The sequence below is a fragment of the Barbus barbus genome (assembly GCF_936440315.1).
Source record: "Barbus barbus genome assembly, chromosome: 2".
NCBI classification, from domain to species: domain Eukaryota; kingdom Metazoa; phylum Chordata; class Actinopteri; order Cypriniformes; family Cyprinidae; genus Barbus; species Barbus barbus.
Genome location: NC_136730.1, coordinates 8,602,250 through 8,617,031, shown reverse-complemented (window position 1 = coordinate 8,617,031; position 14,782 = coordinate 8,602,250). Strand labels below are relative to the sequence as shown.

The 14,782-nt window shown below is 37.3% G+C and overlaps 1 pseudogene across 1 annotated transcript in view; it reads left to right on the top strand.

The window, feature by feature from the left end:
• The window catches only part of LOC306877066 (focadhesin-like), a 49,612-nt pseudogene that overhangs the window by 4,247 nt on the left and 30,583 nt on the right, over nucleotides 1-14,782 (top strand). Inside the window, exons 4-7 of the transcript in view lie at nucleotides 307-405; nucleotides 3,792-3,933; nucleotides 5,415-5,621; nucleotides 5,974-6,061. The product of the transcript in view is annotated as a focadhesin-like (transcript). The remainder of the gene's footprint in view (nucleotides 1-306; nucleotides 406-3,791; nucleotides 3,934-5,414; nucleotides 5,622-5,973; nucleotides 6,062-14,782) is intronic.

The following is a 14,782-nucleotide window of genomic DNA, read 5'->3' as shown; positions in this document are numbered from 1 at the left end:
GTTTGGATCAGTATGCAGTAGTATACTTGCATCCCATTGCAAACATTACCACATACACAAATATAGCCCTTCTTAGTCTGTCTTTCAATAAACAGAGGTTACGCTATTTTTAAATTAAAAATGAATACATTTGTTATATTGGATCTTACTTTAGGTTGAATATTTGCAATTACTTTTGTGTTTGGAAATCGAGCTGATTTATTTTGTCTGTACAGATTGTATGTGATTCAGTGATGGATTATGGGTCTATGGTTTTTTTTGGGTAGTATCTGCTGATGTTGACTGTTTTGTTTCTTGCCTGGGCAGGAATGTTCAAGTGCTGATCAAAGTGGTCGGGAAGCTGCTACAGATCCAGGCAAGTCAGCGGGATAAGGGAGCAAGCTTCACCTGTTCATATTCAATTAGGTGAGTGCCTTTTCCAAGTGCAACAGCTGCTGCCAGTTTTTTTTTTCTTTCTCAAAACTCTCACCCTTGCCCATGTCTAGTCATTTTAAACATACTAAATGATTTGCTATGGGCAACAGAGTATGATGTAACACTACTCTTTTAAATATATGTAAATGACAAAATTCCAAATAAAGACATCTTAGGTTGAACTACCGTTTAAAAGTTTGGGATTTTTAAGATTTTATAAAATGTTTTATGTCATTAATTATTTAGTTTCACAGAGGCTGCATCCATTAAATCATATTGTGAAATATTATAACAAATTAAAAGAACTAATGAAATATTTTATATAATGTAATTTAATCCTGTGACAGCAAAGCTGAATTTTTTGCTCAAGAAACATTTCTTTTCACAGTTAAAAACAGTTATGCTGCTTAATGTTTTTCTGGAGACCAGGATACATTTTTGGGATTCTTTAATGAATAGAAAGTTCAAAATAACATCTTTTAAATAAAATAGAAATTTTGTAACATTAATAAATGTCTTTACTGTCACTTTTGATCAATTTAATACATCCTTCCTGAATAAAAGTAATAATTAATTATTTTTAAAATCTTTCTGATCGCAAACTTTTGAACGGTAATGTATCTATCACAATGAGGTTATGTGACCTCTGAGAAAACACCTTTAAGAAACCAAGGTTTTGTTCACATTTGAAGATTTATTGGACCAGTTTGCACTTTCTGACCATTACTTACAGCTTGCATATGGACTTTCATCATGCATATGGTTTTGTTTGTTTGTTTATTTATGTTTATATGACCTCTCATGATGAGTTACTTTATAATGAATCAAATGACTCTGCATGTAATTTTTCTCCTTCTCTGTCAAGTTCCTCCCTGGTGTGAAGATGAATGGGCGGAGGGCTCTATGCTGGCCTGGGATTGGTGCTTGGCCTTTAGCACGGGTGGGCACTGAAGGAGGGCTTGAGGATTAATGGAAGATGCCCACTGGTGCTTATTGTGTCCGTCTGCTCGATGGCTCCTCTGCAGTCTGCTCTGGGGTCACAAAGCCACTTACTGTAGATATCCAACAGAAGCAGAGAGGGTTAGGGTGGGGTTGTGTATGGATTGTAGAAGAATAAATCAACTCTGTTTCCTCAGAAAAAAGACATAGATGAAAAGCTAAAACTATAAATCTTTTTTATTTGTCTTGGGCATAGTATTTCCTAAGTACCTGCTATAGAAAACTACAGACTTTTATGCTCACCAAGGCTGCATATATTTGATCAAACATACAGTAAAAACAGTAATGTTGTGAAATATTATTACAATATAAAATAACTGTTTCTATTGTGTTATATTTTAAAATGTAACTCATTCCTGCAATGGCAAAGCTGAATTCTCAGCATTATTCCAGTCTTCAGTGCCAAATGATCCTTCAGAAATCATTCTAATATTCTGGTGCTTTAAAAATAATATTATTATTAGTGGTGACAGTTTTGCTGCTTAATTTTGTGATACATTTTTTTCAGGATTTTTTGATGAGTAGAGAGTTCAAAAGAACAGTATTTTTTTTAAGGATTTTTTTTTTGTAACATGAAAAAAAGTATAGTATTTACTGTCACTTTTAATAAATTTGATGCATCCTTGCTGAATGACAGTAGCCTATTAATTTCTTTAAAATAAATTTACTGACTCCAAACTTATATAATTTTGGACTGAAACTCAGTATATCACAGTCAGATGCGAATTCAGTAAATGCTGACAGTAATTTGTTAGACTGATTTAAATCAGTAATCTGGGAGGCTGAGAGCATTTTTCACCAACTCATTAAAGTAACTGGAAAAACAGCCATTTGTTTGTGAATCGAAATGCACTGACTGGTCATACAGTACTGTATGCATGTTCTTTTCTATTTTTTTTAATTCTGTCTGTTTCTTTTTATTTATTATACAATTAACAAAAACAAAAAAAGGCCTCTAACACTAGCTTGCTCTATTCTTTTTCCGTTCTATCTGTTTTCTTTTTATTTATTATATAATTAACATTGTCATTTACATTAGTCATTTAGCAGACGCTTTTATCCAAAGCGACTTGGAGACAATAGAAGCAATCAAAACCAACAAAAGAGCAACAACATGCAAGTAGGAAAAAAAAAACCAAAAACCTTGCTACGTGTACTGCATTAACCTAACTGAGACTTGTAGCACCTACATATCATTGCTCTTTTGTTGATTTTGATTGCTTCCATTGTCCTCATTTGTAAGTCGCTTTGGATAAAAGCGCCTGCTAAATAACTAAACGTAAATCAAATCAAATACATTTTATTCACTATGGTGCTGTATATTCAGTCCAACTTCTGTAGATTCAAACTTCCAAATTTTCCTTGACTGCTGAAGTTTTAAACGTGGTTAAGGAGTCTCGCTCTAAATTTTCAGTTCAGATAAGTGAGATGGAGGTCAATGTGTCAGCCAGCCATTGTCTGGCAGATAATGTTGTGGCTGTCTGCCGAATACCGCCTCTGATGGATGAACCCTGATAATGCGATGGCTGCACCAGTTGGCCAGGGAACAAGAAGAGATGGATGAGCAAATGTTTGAACTGTAGGATGTCTGTGGAGGGAGTGGAGAGCTTTGGTGCAGCCCTAACATCTGGCTGGAGGTGACCCAGACCATAAATTTAAGTGCTGAAAGACTCTTTACCATGTAGAGGATCTTCAAGGTATCTATTATTATTATTATTATTTTTATAAAATATGTTCCTGTCTGACCCAGTGCCAAAGGCACACACAAAGACCATGATCAGGGATTTGGATGAGTTCATTAATCTTGGATAAAAGAGCATGCGTGTTTGTTAATAAAAGGGCCTTCATTTGTATGTTAACATTAAGGATAGACATTAATCGCCTGCATAGAATAAGAAGGAAAAACATCCAAGCAAAAACTGCAAAAAAGAGGCAGATGCATTAAAGGAATAGTTGAAAATTTGCTGAAAATTTACTCACCCTCAGGCCATCCAAGATGTAGATGATTTTATCAGAACAGGTTTGTAGAAATTTAGCATTGCCTCAAATGGATCCTCTGCAGTGAATGGGTGCCGTCAGAATGAGAGTCCAAACAGCTGATATAAACATCACAGTAATCCACAATTAAACTGCCCCTGGCCAAAATACAAGTCCATGATAACAGCTGTTCCTACAGCTGTTTTGACTCTCCTTCTGACGGCACCCATTTACTGTAGAGGATCCATTTGATGCAATACTAAATTTCTCTGAATCTGTTTTCTCCAAAACCTTCACTCTTTCTGTTCCTCTCTTGTGGAATGAGCTGCCAACCTCCACCCGAAATGCTTAGACCACAATTCACAAATGCTGACGTTTAATTATGTGCTTGATTTTTTTAGGACCTTCCCTCACCCCTGCATCACAGCTCTGGAAAACCGTCCTGACTGCTGGCCCGCTCTGCTCCAGGAAATTGATGACTTCCTTCAGCTGGCTACAAACAAGTATGAAATCTCATTCAAGTCTATTATCAACCTCAACCAAGTGCTATATAAAATGTAGACCATGTTTTGGACTTCTGTATCTCCTTTGCTCTTGATGCTTCCTAAAATCTGTAATATGATTATGAAATATCATATGATATGATTTCTTTTTAAACCTTTACAAGTTAAATTATGTCTATATTCTGTGTTTTCTTTAGAGATGAGCCAGTATACAGGTCCTTCTCAAAAAATTAGCATATTGTGATAAAGTTCATTATTTTCTGTAATGTACTGATAAACATTAGACTTTCATATATTTTAGATTCATTACAACACAACTGAAGTAGTTCAAGCCTTTTATTGTTTTAATATTGATGATTTCGGCATACAGCTCATGAAAACCCAAAATTCCTATCTCAAAAAATTAGCATATCATGAAAAGGTTCTCTAAACGAGCTATTAACCTAATCATCTGAATCAACTAATTAACTCTAAACACCTGCAAAAGATTCCTGAGGCTTTTAAAAACGCCCAGCCTGGTTCATTACTCAAAACCACAATCATGGGTAAGACTGCCGACCTGACTGCTGTCCAGAAGGCCATCATTGACACCCTCAAGCAAGAGGGTAAGACACAGAAAGAAATTTCTGAACGAATAGGCTGTTCCCAGAGTGCTGTATCAAGGCACCTCAGTGGGAAGTCTGTGGAAAGGAAAAGTGTGTGAGAGCTGAGTTAGTTTATTTTGAAGGGTTTCCGGGATAATGGTGTTAAAAGCAGAGCTGAAGTCCACAAACAGGATCCTCACATAAGTCCCTGGTCTGTCCAGATGCTGTAGGATGAAGTGCAGTCCCATGTTGACTGCATCATCCACAGACCTGTTTGCTCTGTAGGCAAACTGCAGGGGGTCCAGTAACGGTCCAGTGATGTCCTTCAGATGAGCCAAAACCAGTCTTTCGAATGATTTCATGGCTACAGACGTTAGGGCCACAGGTCTGTAGTCATTAAGTCCAGTAATTTTGTGTTACTGGACTTACACAAAATTACTGGATAAATGTTGTTGATTTGAATTTTATTTATCAAAGAATCCTGAAAAACATGTATCACAGTTTCCAGTTTTTTTTGTTACTGATAATATTAAGAAAAAACTATTTTAAGCACCAAGTTACCATATTAGAATGATTTGAAGGATCATGTGACACTGAAGACTTGAATAATGATGTTGAAAAATTCTGCTTTGCATCACAAGAATAAATTACATTTTAAAATATTTTAAATTATTTTAAATTGTTATATTATTTAATTATTTTAATGTATTTTTTTATAAATAAATGCAGTCTTAGTGAGCATTTTGAAAACAAACAAAAAAAAAAAAATCAAAATTGTTAACGGTAGTATGGGGTGGCATGGAGCTATATGGGGTCAGTAAATAATGACTGAACATTAGTTTTTGGCTGAACTATCATTTCAAACATTTTGACCACACTCTGTTCACACACTACGCCCAATATGCATTCAGTGTGTCATCGTCCTGTGACCCATCAGGTGAACAGTGTAACAGCAGTGGTTGAGTTCAGCTCATTTGCTGAATCTCTGACGTCAGCTCTGCTCACCGATCCAGGCTTCTGGAGAAAGGAACTGACCGAGCTGGCTCTTCAGCTTCTGTGTGCCTGTCAGCTCAGTGTTCATCTAGGAGGGGAACTGATGTCTCTCCTTCACACACTCCACCAGATAATACCTGCACATGCAGAGGTGAACGCACACATTACAGTGTTATTCTGTAAAAAAGCCTCATTTTATGCATATTATTTAGGTGGAAATGGAAGTATGAGAAACAATAACCTCTATTCAAATCAGTGCTGCTTAATTGCATTCATTTCCAAAATGCAGATTCAAAAATGCATTATTTTCAAAGAGATAATGGCAAGATTAATATATTTTTTTTTGTTGCTGCAGTTACACTCTCAGTGTGATCTCATCAAATCTTCTCCTCTCATCTTCATAATGGTTTTGTTTGCACAAGGTTTTTTAGCTCAAATTGATTTGCATTTCTCAGAGGCTCCATCTGTGTCAAGCCGTTTGTCTGATTGTGCTCTAACTGTAGGAACTCCCGCCTGAGCAAGCGATCATGGGAATCTCCCTGCTATTGCTAAGTGCCTCCAACTCTCAACAAACTGCCCTCCTAGAGCTCGGTAAAGCCCCTCTTGCTACAGTATCTGACTGCATCTAATTGACACAGCTATCTTATTTTCCACAGAAAATAGTGAAATTATTACAGGCAGTTTTCGCACAGAAATTGCATTTTTCTTACTTTTCCTTGCTGAGTTTCATGCTGATCGCAACATATACAAATAAAACTGTGAGAAAATAAAATATGTAAAAATGTAGACTCACTAAAAAGGTTTCATTTCAGGATAAATCGCATCAGAAAATGATAATGATTTATTTCATACTTGGGATTATGGATTTGAACCTTTAATTATATAGCACTTTATACGACACTGATTGTTTCAAAGCAGCTTCACAATATTAAACAGGGAAATAACAGAATCAATGATTCAACTTCATCAAAAATGAGACATGCTGTAAAACGGCTCTAAAAAGACAATAGTATCAGTTCAGTGTTGATTCAGTTCAGTTCAATAACTGTGTTCATCAGGCATAAAACAGTTCAGTATAGCTATATGCAAAAGGCAATAGTGTTGTTTTTCAGAGGTAGTGTAGCCTAGTGGTTAATGCTTCAGGCTGGTAACCAAAAAGTTGAGGAGTTCAGTTACCACTGAGTACATGAGAAAAACATTTAATACTTTTTTCTGTCCCTGCAACTTAAGAATAGTTCACCCAAAAGTGAAAATTCTCACCGTGCTTATTCCAAACTGTATGACTTTCTTTACTGTTTTGTTCACATAAATTAAAAATGAAACTGTAAAAATGAAATTCATTAGTTTAAAATGAATTCACAACATGGTAATGTACATTATGAAAAGTTAGTATTCCTTTTTAAGGTTTACTTTTTACTTTATTATTAATACTTTAAAATATTAAAATATAAATTAGTGTTTTTAAAGATTGACTTACATGATCTTTACATGATGGCAAGCATAAATATTAACTAAAAATAAATTGAAATAAAAATGCATTATTTGTATTATAAGTATTTTTGCATTAAGGTTTTTAAAAAAGAAATTAATACTTGTATAGAGCAAGGTATAAATTGATGAAGTAAAGATATTTGTGATGCAAAAATTCTTTATATTAACTTCCTATTCATCAAAGAAAAATTACACACACACACGTGTGTATGTGTATATATATATATATATATATCAGAATGATGAATGATTTCTGAAGGATCATGTGACGCTGAAGACTGGAGTAATGATGCTGAAAATTCATCTTTGCTTAAAATTACATTTTAAAATATATTTAAATAGAAAACAGTTATTTTAAATTGTAATAATATTTCAAAATATTATTTACTGTATTTTCAATATAATTCAGACGTTGTATAATTCATCCTTTGTGGGCATAAGAGATTTTTTTCAAAAACTTTCAAAAATCTTACCAGCTTCAAACTACTGAACGGTATTATGTATAATATAATACAGTATATATTTATATCAGTGATGACAATTTTCTTTTCCTTTAACCATAGTTTGCTTTAGGAGGATTGTCAGTGTAATATACGCCTACACCATGGAGTTATAGAAACAAATGAGACCAAATAGACATACTTTACCACAGAGATTCTTCAGAAACTGTTGTACAAACCTGTTATGTTCTGTCTTTTTTGATTGGCCTCCGTGTTTCATTCAGGACTGTAAAGGATTTTCACAAAACACAGACAGTATAACAGTTCTCTAAGCTGTAGTTATGAAAACCACAGTCCTTAGACGGGTTCCTTTTACACATTAAGAGCACCACATTGTTCCTTGAACGACAGACATTTAACAAAAAATAGCACAATTGGAAAAACAATTTTCCCCTCATCTTACGCTTTAATTTCTATCCATTATCCAGATGTCAGTGTTACTAGGCAACATGCGCAGCCTTAGAAACTGGAGCAGTAATTACTTTAGCTAAATGCTAAATGAAGGTGTATCATGGTACAGTAGACCTGTACTCCCCACTTACATTCATTACAGAATGTCTTAGGGCTCTCATGGACAGAAAGTCATTGAGACCAGAACGACTGGCAATAGTGAACATGGGAAGTGTGTGACCTGAGGGAGGATGTGCAGCCCTGCAGGACTGCTGTAATCACACTAACAGGAAGATATTCAAGAAGGAATATGCATCATCTGTCACTGGCTCTATGCCCTTATTAGAGGCCTTGGCTGGATGCTGAGATTCAATCTCGACTGGCTGGCTGGCTGATTTATTGAATGCTCACAGTATAGTCACTGTGATTCCACTGCGCGTTGATTTTATAATGTGATGTGCTTTATATTTGACCATTAAGTCTACTAGACAACATGTCATTAGACTAGTTATACAAACTTTCCTGTGAGAGAGCATTTTAGTGGCATCTTATTTAAAATTACAGTAAGAAAAACAGTGTTGTTGTTGTTGGTCAGTTAAATTCATTTCAGCGAGTCAGTTCAAACTGGGCATTTCAATTAACTGGTTCAATGATTTGTTTGTGTCATCACTCAAAATGTCCACTAAAATAGTACAGTTATATTGCTCTTTGGTGGTGCATATAAATAATACATTCTGATTGTGTTCATTTTGTGAAAAGCAATATAATTTAATAACATACAGTAATATTTTAAGTAGATTTTGTGAGATTCAAAAACATTTTTTAAATAAATTGTTACATTTATTTAGAAAGAACAATTATTTAGAAAGAATGCATTAAATTGATTTTGACAAGTATAATTTTCTTGTAAAAAATTAAAATTTCATTATCCTGAAGAAATGCTGTTCTTTTGAACTTATTTTGTCAAAGAAGCCTGAAAAAAAGTGTATCAAAAGTATCATAATTTCTACAAAAACATGAAGCTGCACAACTGTTTTCAACTCTCATAATTAGGGCTGGGTATCGTTCAAAAATTTTCGATACCGATACCTTGAGTTCTATACCGGTTCCTGAACGATACTTTTTTCGATACCAGTTTTATGAAATCAGTTTTAATAAGATTACATTATCTCAAAAAAATATTTTTTAATGTTGATATTTATACAGACTCAAAGCCTCATTTCCTGAGCCACTGCACAAAGGAACAAAATATATCCAACACAATAAATAAATAATTTTAATAAAGTTCAAATTGTTTTCAGTTTACACATCTGTTAGGCTACGTTTACATTAGTGCGTGTTCATTTTAAAACGCATCATCACTTCTAGGTTGTTAAAGAATTCAAGAAATTTAAAATCTTCATCCACTTTCATAAGTGGGTGTTTTATTTTCTTTCACCATATGTTTTATTGTTATTAAATTCTGGTGTAGTATGTCTAATTATTTGAATGCATAAAAACAACTTAGTTTATTTAAATTTATTCTTAAAATAGCCTAATGAAAGGTTTTATTTTTCCTCAGAAATTCTGTGTTCTGTATCTGGTTTTCAAATGAAGACATAAAACATTAATTTAATTTCTCTAAATTATTGAAAATCAAAGTTTATTTATTTTGGCAAACAAAAGGGGTTTACTATTAAAATAAAAAAAATGGAATAACTGTTGTGTGATCATTTCTAAAAAAAAATAATAATAAAGTTTTAATAATTTTAATAGTAGCCTAGTAGTAGCAGTATGTACTGTTCGCTGAACAATATTAATATATTTCTGCCGCAGTGTCTTCCAAGTGAAACCGAACTTTTATTTTGACGGGTTGCCTGGAATACCTTTACAGTTCTGTGTGTATATGATATGACGCAAGTTTTACTCGAATCAAACGGTAAAATGCTCATTAATTGACTCTCACAGCAGTTCTGGAGATGTTGGTCATGTCCTCATTTAGTGAGACGGCAGACGCTGAAATCACCGCGAGGGTCACGCGAGCTTCAGTCTGTGTAACTTATAATAAACAAACTGCGCGATATAGAGAGCAGACTGCTCCGTGCGCTTTCGAAACGCTCTCGCGGAGGTCAAACACTGATCTAGCAGCGCCGCTTCTAGTCAAACACACCTAGTGCTGCAGGATTATTGGCTCACTGACGGTGATGAGATTAACCCCTTAGGTATCGAAATTTGGTACCGAACGACAAGACGTTTTTCGATACTCGGTGGTATCGAGGCAATTCGGTCGGTGCCTAAAAAGTATCGAACTCGATACCCAGCCCTATCTATTATACATTAGTCTGATTAGTGTATGTTAAAAGCTATAAGACATATCTTATCATAGACAATGCTGTAAATAATCTTTACCTCTGAAGCCTCACTGAAACTCTCTGCCTCATTCACTCTTAACTCTGAATTCACTTCTGCCTCTGTCTACAGCAAATAAAGCAGTGTTTGAAACATCTACATACAGGGAATAGTGGCATACAGAAGAAAATAACACATTAAGTACACCGCTGGACAATAACCAATAATTTGTATACTAAATTATTTTTTTAACACTTTAGAATGGGGAACACATTCACTATTAACTATGACTTTTGCCTCAATAAACTCTTCATTTACTGCTTATTAATAGCTTGTAAGGTAGTCGTTGTAGTTATTAAGTTTAGGATTATGGGATGCAGAATATGGTTATGAAGAATACAGAATTAATATGTGCTTAAGTACTAATAAACAACCAATATGCAAGCTAATAATTACATACTGTAGTTAAAAATGATAGCTGAGAAGTTGTTCATCATACTAATGTTATTTTTTATTTTTCTATATTTGACTAATTATGTGTTTTCTATGATTGGTCCATATATAATCCTACAAACGATTGTGTATTAATAGATTTTATACAATATAAAAACAGCCAGGTGTTAAAAGCCACTCTATCAGTTCTTCTCAGCTGTGAAGTTTGTTTTTCTTGCGTGTCGTCCTGATTCTGTCCTAACAAACCTAGGCTGACTGTTTCTTGTTCATTCTTGACAACACATAAAAACGTCAAATTAGTGCAATAATGACAGAGCAGCCCTAAATGAAGATCGGTCCTGTATCAGATCAGTGCTTGCATGCTTGATTGAAATACATCATGTATAATTGGCAGAGTTAAACATGTCACAATGCTGCAAACGCTGTAAAATCTCAGTTCAACATTATCTTTATTCTTATTTGAAGGGTTCTGATAACATACATACGTGTTAAAATAAAAGACGTTACAAAAGAGTTACGGAAAAATACACTGAAAATAAGTGCATGTTTGTCCAGGCAGCTTTTTATTTCTCCATAATGAACATCAAAACTTGCTAATTATTCAACAAGAGCAATAGGCAGAGTCACTCAACATTGTGCAACACTATTCGGATCCCACATGACAACTTACGCTGCTTGACTTTTTCGTAAAAAAAGGAGTGAAGAGTTTTTTGCCGCTTTGAACTCATCTCGACCTCTAATGAATGATGGATACAGCGCGGGACCGCGGGCGCGAGCCTGGGTATGTTGTGAAGTGACAAACTGAGTGACTGATTGCCACGGAAACGTAAACGTCATGTATATCTTGTCTCTTTGAATTTTAAATAATTCTGCATTTATATACATTGCTCCATTAAAACCTCAACATATCGAGAATACTGTCCAATGAAAAAGTCCCCCGCGTCCCCCGCGTAATCTACGCCCCTGCCTGTATACAGTGCTTAATCTAATTGGCCATACTAACATAGGAGTTATTTCTGCCAATGAGAGAAATACTGCATAATCAAACCTTATTAAGGCCATTAAAGCAAGCACTATTGAGTGTATTGCTACACCTCCAGTTTGCAGCTGGTGAAATACAAATAAACCCATGCATTTTAATTATGTAAAATGTTTCTTGTTAAAAGCATGGTGACTTTTGAAATGTTTTTTGTTTGTTTGCTTTTGTTGCTTTTTAGAATCAATAGGGTTTTTATTTCTGTATAATGTAGTTAACATTCTTTAGTTAGTTCAAGTTTATTTTTATAGTGCTTTTTACGATACAAATCGTTCCAAAGCATCTCTACAGGAAATTAAGTTTCCACAATATATTTATATATTGCAGAACCTTAATATATTTAAGGGTTGGCATTATCTTTTCTCAGGTGTTCGGTCATCTCAGATCATTTAAGGGTTGGATCCAGACTGAAGCTTCTGTAATTCCTAGTTACCATGGGATGTTAATCAGAAACAGAGAAACAAATAGAGACATAATTAGCATAGCTGCTGTTCCATCTAAGCAAAAATTATTTGTTCAACCCAAGCTAAAGAATAATAATAATGCACATTTGATCAGATATAACTGTAGTACAAGATTATAAGATGCATTATGTGAATGCTTGGCTAAAGAGATTTGTCTTTAATCTAGATTTAAACAGATAGAGTGTGTCTGAACCCCGGACGTTATCAGGAAGGCTATTCCAGAGTTTGGGAGCCAAATGTGAAAAAACTCTACCTCCTTTAGTGGACTTTGCTATCCTAGGTACTACCAAAAGTCCAGAGTTTTGCGACCTTAGGGAGCGGATTGTAGCGTGGTAGAAGAGAAGTTAGGTACGCAGGAGCTAAACCATTTAGGGCCTTATAGGCAAGTAATAATATTTTGTAAATAATACGGAACTTAATAGGTAGCCAGTGCAGAGACTGTAAAATTGGGGTAATATGATCATATTTTCTTGACCTGGTAAGAACTCTAGCCGCTACATTTTGGACTATCTGTAGCTTGTTTATTGAAGATGCAGGACAACCACCTAGCAGTGCATTACAATAGTCCAGTCTAGAGGTCATGAATGCATGAGCTTTTCTGCATCAGAAACGGGTAGCATGTTTCGAAGCTTGGCGATGTTTCTAAGATGGAAGAATGCTGTTTTTGTAACATGATTTTCTGTTTTGAAATATGATTTTCAAAGGACAAGTTGCTGTCTAATATAACACCCAGATTTTTTACTTTAGAGGACGTAACAGTACATCCGTCTAGTTGCAAATTGTAATCCAAGAGATTCTGTGTACTGTTTTTTGGTCCAATAAGTAATATCTCTGTCTTATCTGAATTTAATAGGAGGAAATTATTGGTCATCCAATCTTTTAAATTTTTTACACAATCTATTTGTCACGAGTCCGGGCTCGGCAGTTCTTCCCTGTCGCCACCAGAGGTCACCATCTCCCTTCCTCCCGGACTCATCTACGTAATCACATACACCTGCCACAGCACATACACCAGCTCAACCACACACACCTGTACACTTAACACTCCCAGCTGTTCTCCGTTTGCCACAGACTATAGTCTCCCCTTTCCCACCATTCTGCCTGGTTCTTTAATTGTTATTTGTGAATGTGTTACATTTCTTGTGTTTTGCTCTGGTCTGGGATACATGCACTGTATTGCCGTCTGGTATCCCAGATCTTTTCTGTTTAGTTTTTTGCCGTGTTGGCTTGTTGTTTTTGTTTAAATTAAAGAGCACTCCCCTGCACTTGGACCCTGACCTCATCTTTTCGCGGCGCTTTGACAGAACGAACCAGCAGACATGGGTCCAGCAGGGAAGCTCCTCAATATCCGCCAAGGAGACCAGAGCATGGAGGAGTACTTATTGGAGTGGCTCGGCGGGTGGATATGGAGAAGACCTGCCTCATGGTCTTCTTTTACGGAGGCCTGGCCAAGCCCTTCAAGTCCCTGGTGCCATATTGGGACCCCGGGGAGTCGCTGGAGGACTACATCAACCTGGCTCTGCAGGTGAGCAGCTCAGCCTTCAGGTTGGAGTTAGCTGCGGAGCCCGTTCACAGTTCTCCCGAGGCGGCGATCCGGGGGGCGGCGGCGGCCGCGCCCAGTGCCTTGCGCCCGCTTCTGGAGCATACTGGGCTGATGCGCAGCGTGCGGGAACCCCCGCTGATGTCGGTGCGAGCGGCGTTGACCGCTCACATTCCTCCCGAGACAGCGGTGCCCGCTCACGAAGCTCCCAGGACAGCGGTGTTCGCTCCCGAGGCGATGGTGACCGCTCACGTTCCTTCCGAGACAGCTGTGCTCGCTCACGTTCCTCCCGAGACAGCTGTGCTCGCTCACGTTCCTCCCGAGACAGCTGTGCTCGCTCACGTTCCTCCCGAGACAGCTGTGCTCGCTCACGTTCCTTCCGAGACAGCTGTGCTCGCTCACTTTCCTCCCGAGACAGCTGTGCTCGCTCACTTTCCTCCCGAGACAGCGGTGCTCGCTCACATTCCTCCCGAGACAGCTGTGCTCGCTCACGAAGCTCCCGAGACAGCTATGCTCGCTCACGTTCCTCCCGAGACGGCTGTGCTCGCTCACCCTGATGTGCCCCCCGAAGCGGTGGAGCCCACCATTGCCCGCTCCAGGGTGGCAGCTCCACACACACCGCTGTGGTGGCCGCTGGTTCTGCCCTGGGTCTCCATCCCGCCGGCGGCCCCAGGTCCCCCTCCGCTACACGGGCCTGGCCCACCATCCCTCCCCCGGTTCCACCTCCCTCCGGACTTTTGGGGGTTTTGGTGGAACGTCTGGAAGCCGTTCCTTAAGGGAGGGGTCATGTCACGAGTCCGGGCTCGGCAGTTCTTCCCTGTCGCCACCAGAGGTCACCATCTCCCTTCCTCCCGGACTCATCTACGTAATCACACACACCTGTACACTTAACACTCCCAGCTGTTCTCCGTTTGCCACAGACTATATAGTCTCCCCTTTCCCACCACTCTGCATGGTTCGTTAATTGTTATTCGTGAATGTGTTACATTTCTTGTGTTTTGCTCTGGTCTGGGATACATGCACTGTATTGCCGTCTGGTATCCCAGATCTTTTCTGTTTAGTTTTTTGCCGTGTTGGCTTGTTGTTTTTGTTTAAATTAAAGAGCACTCC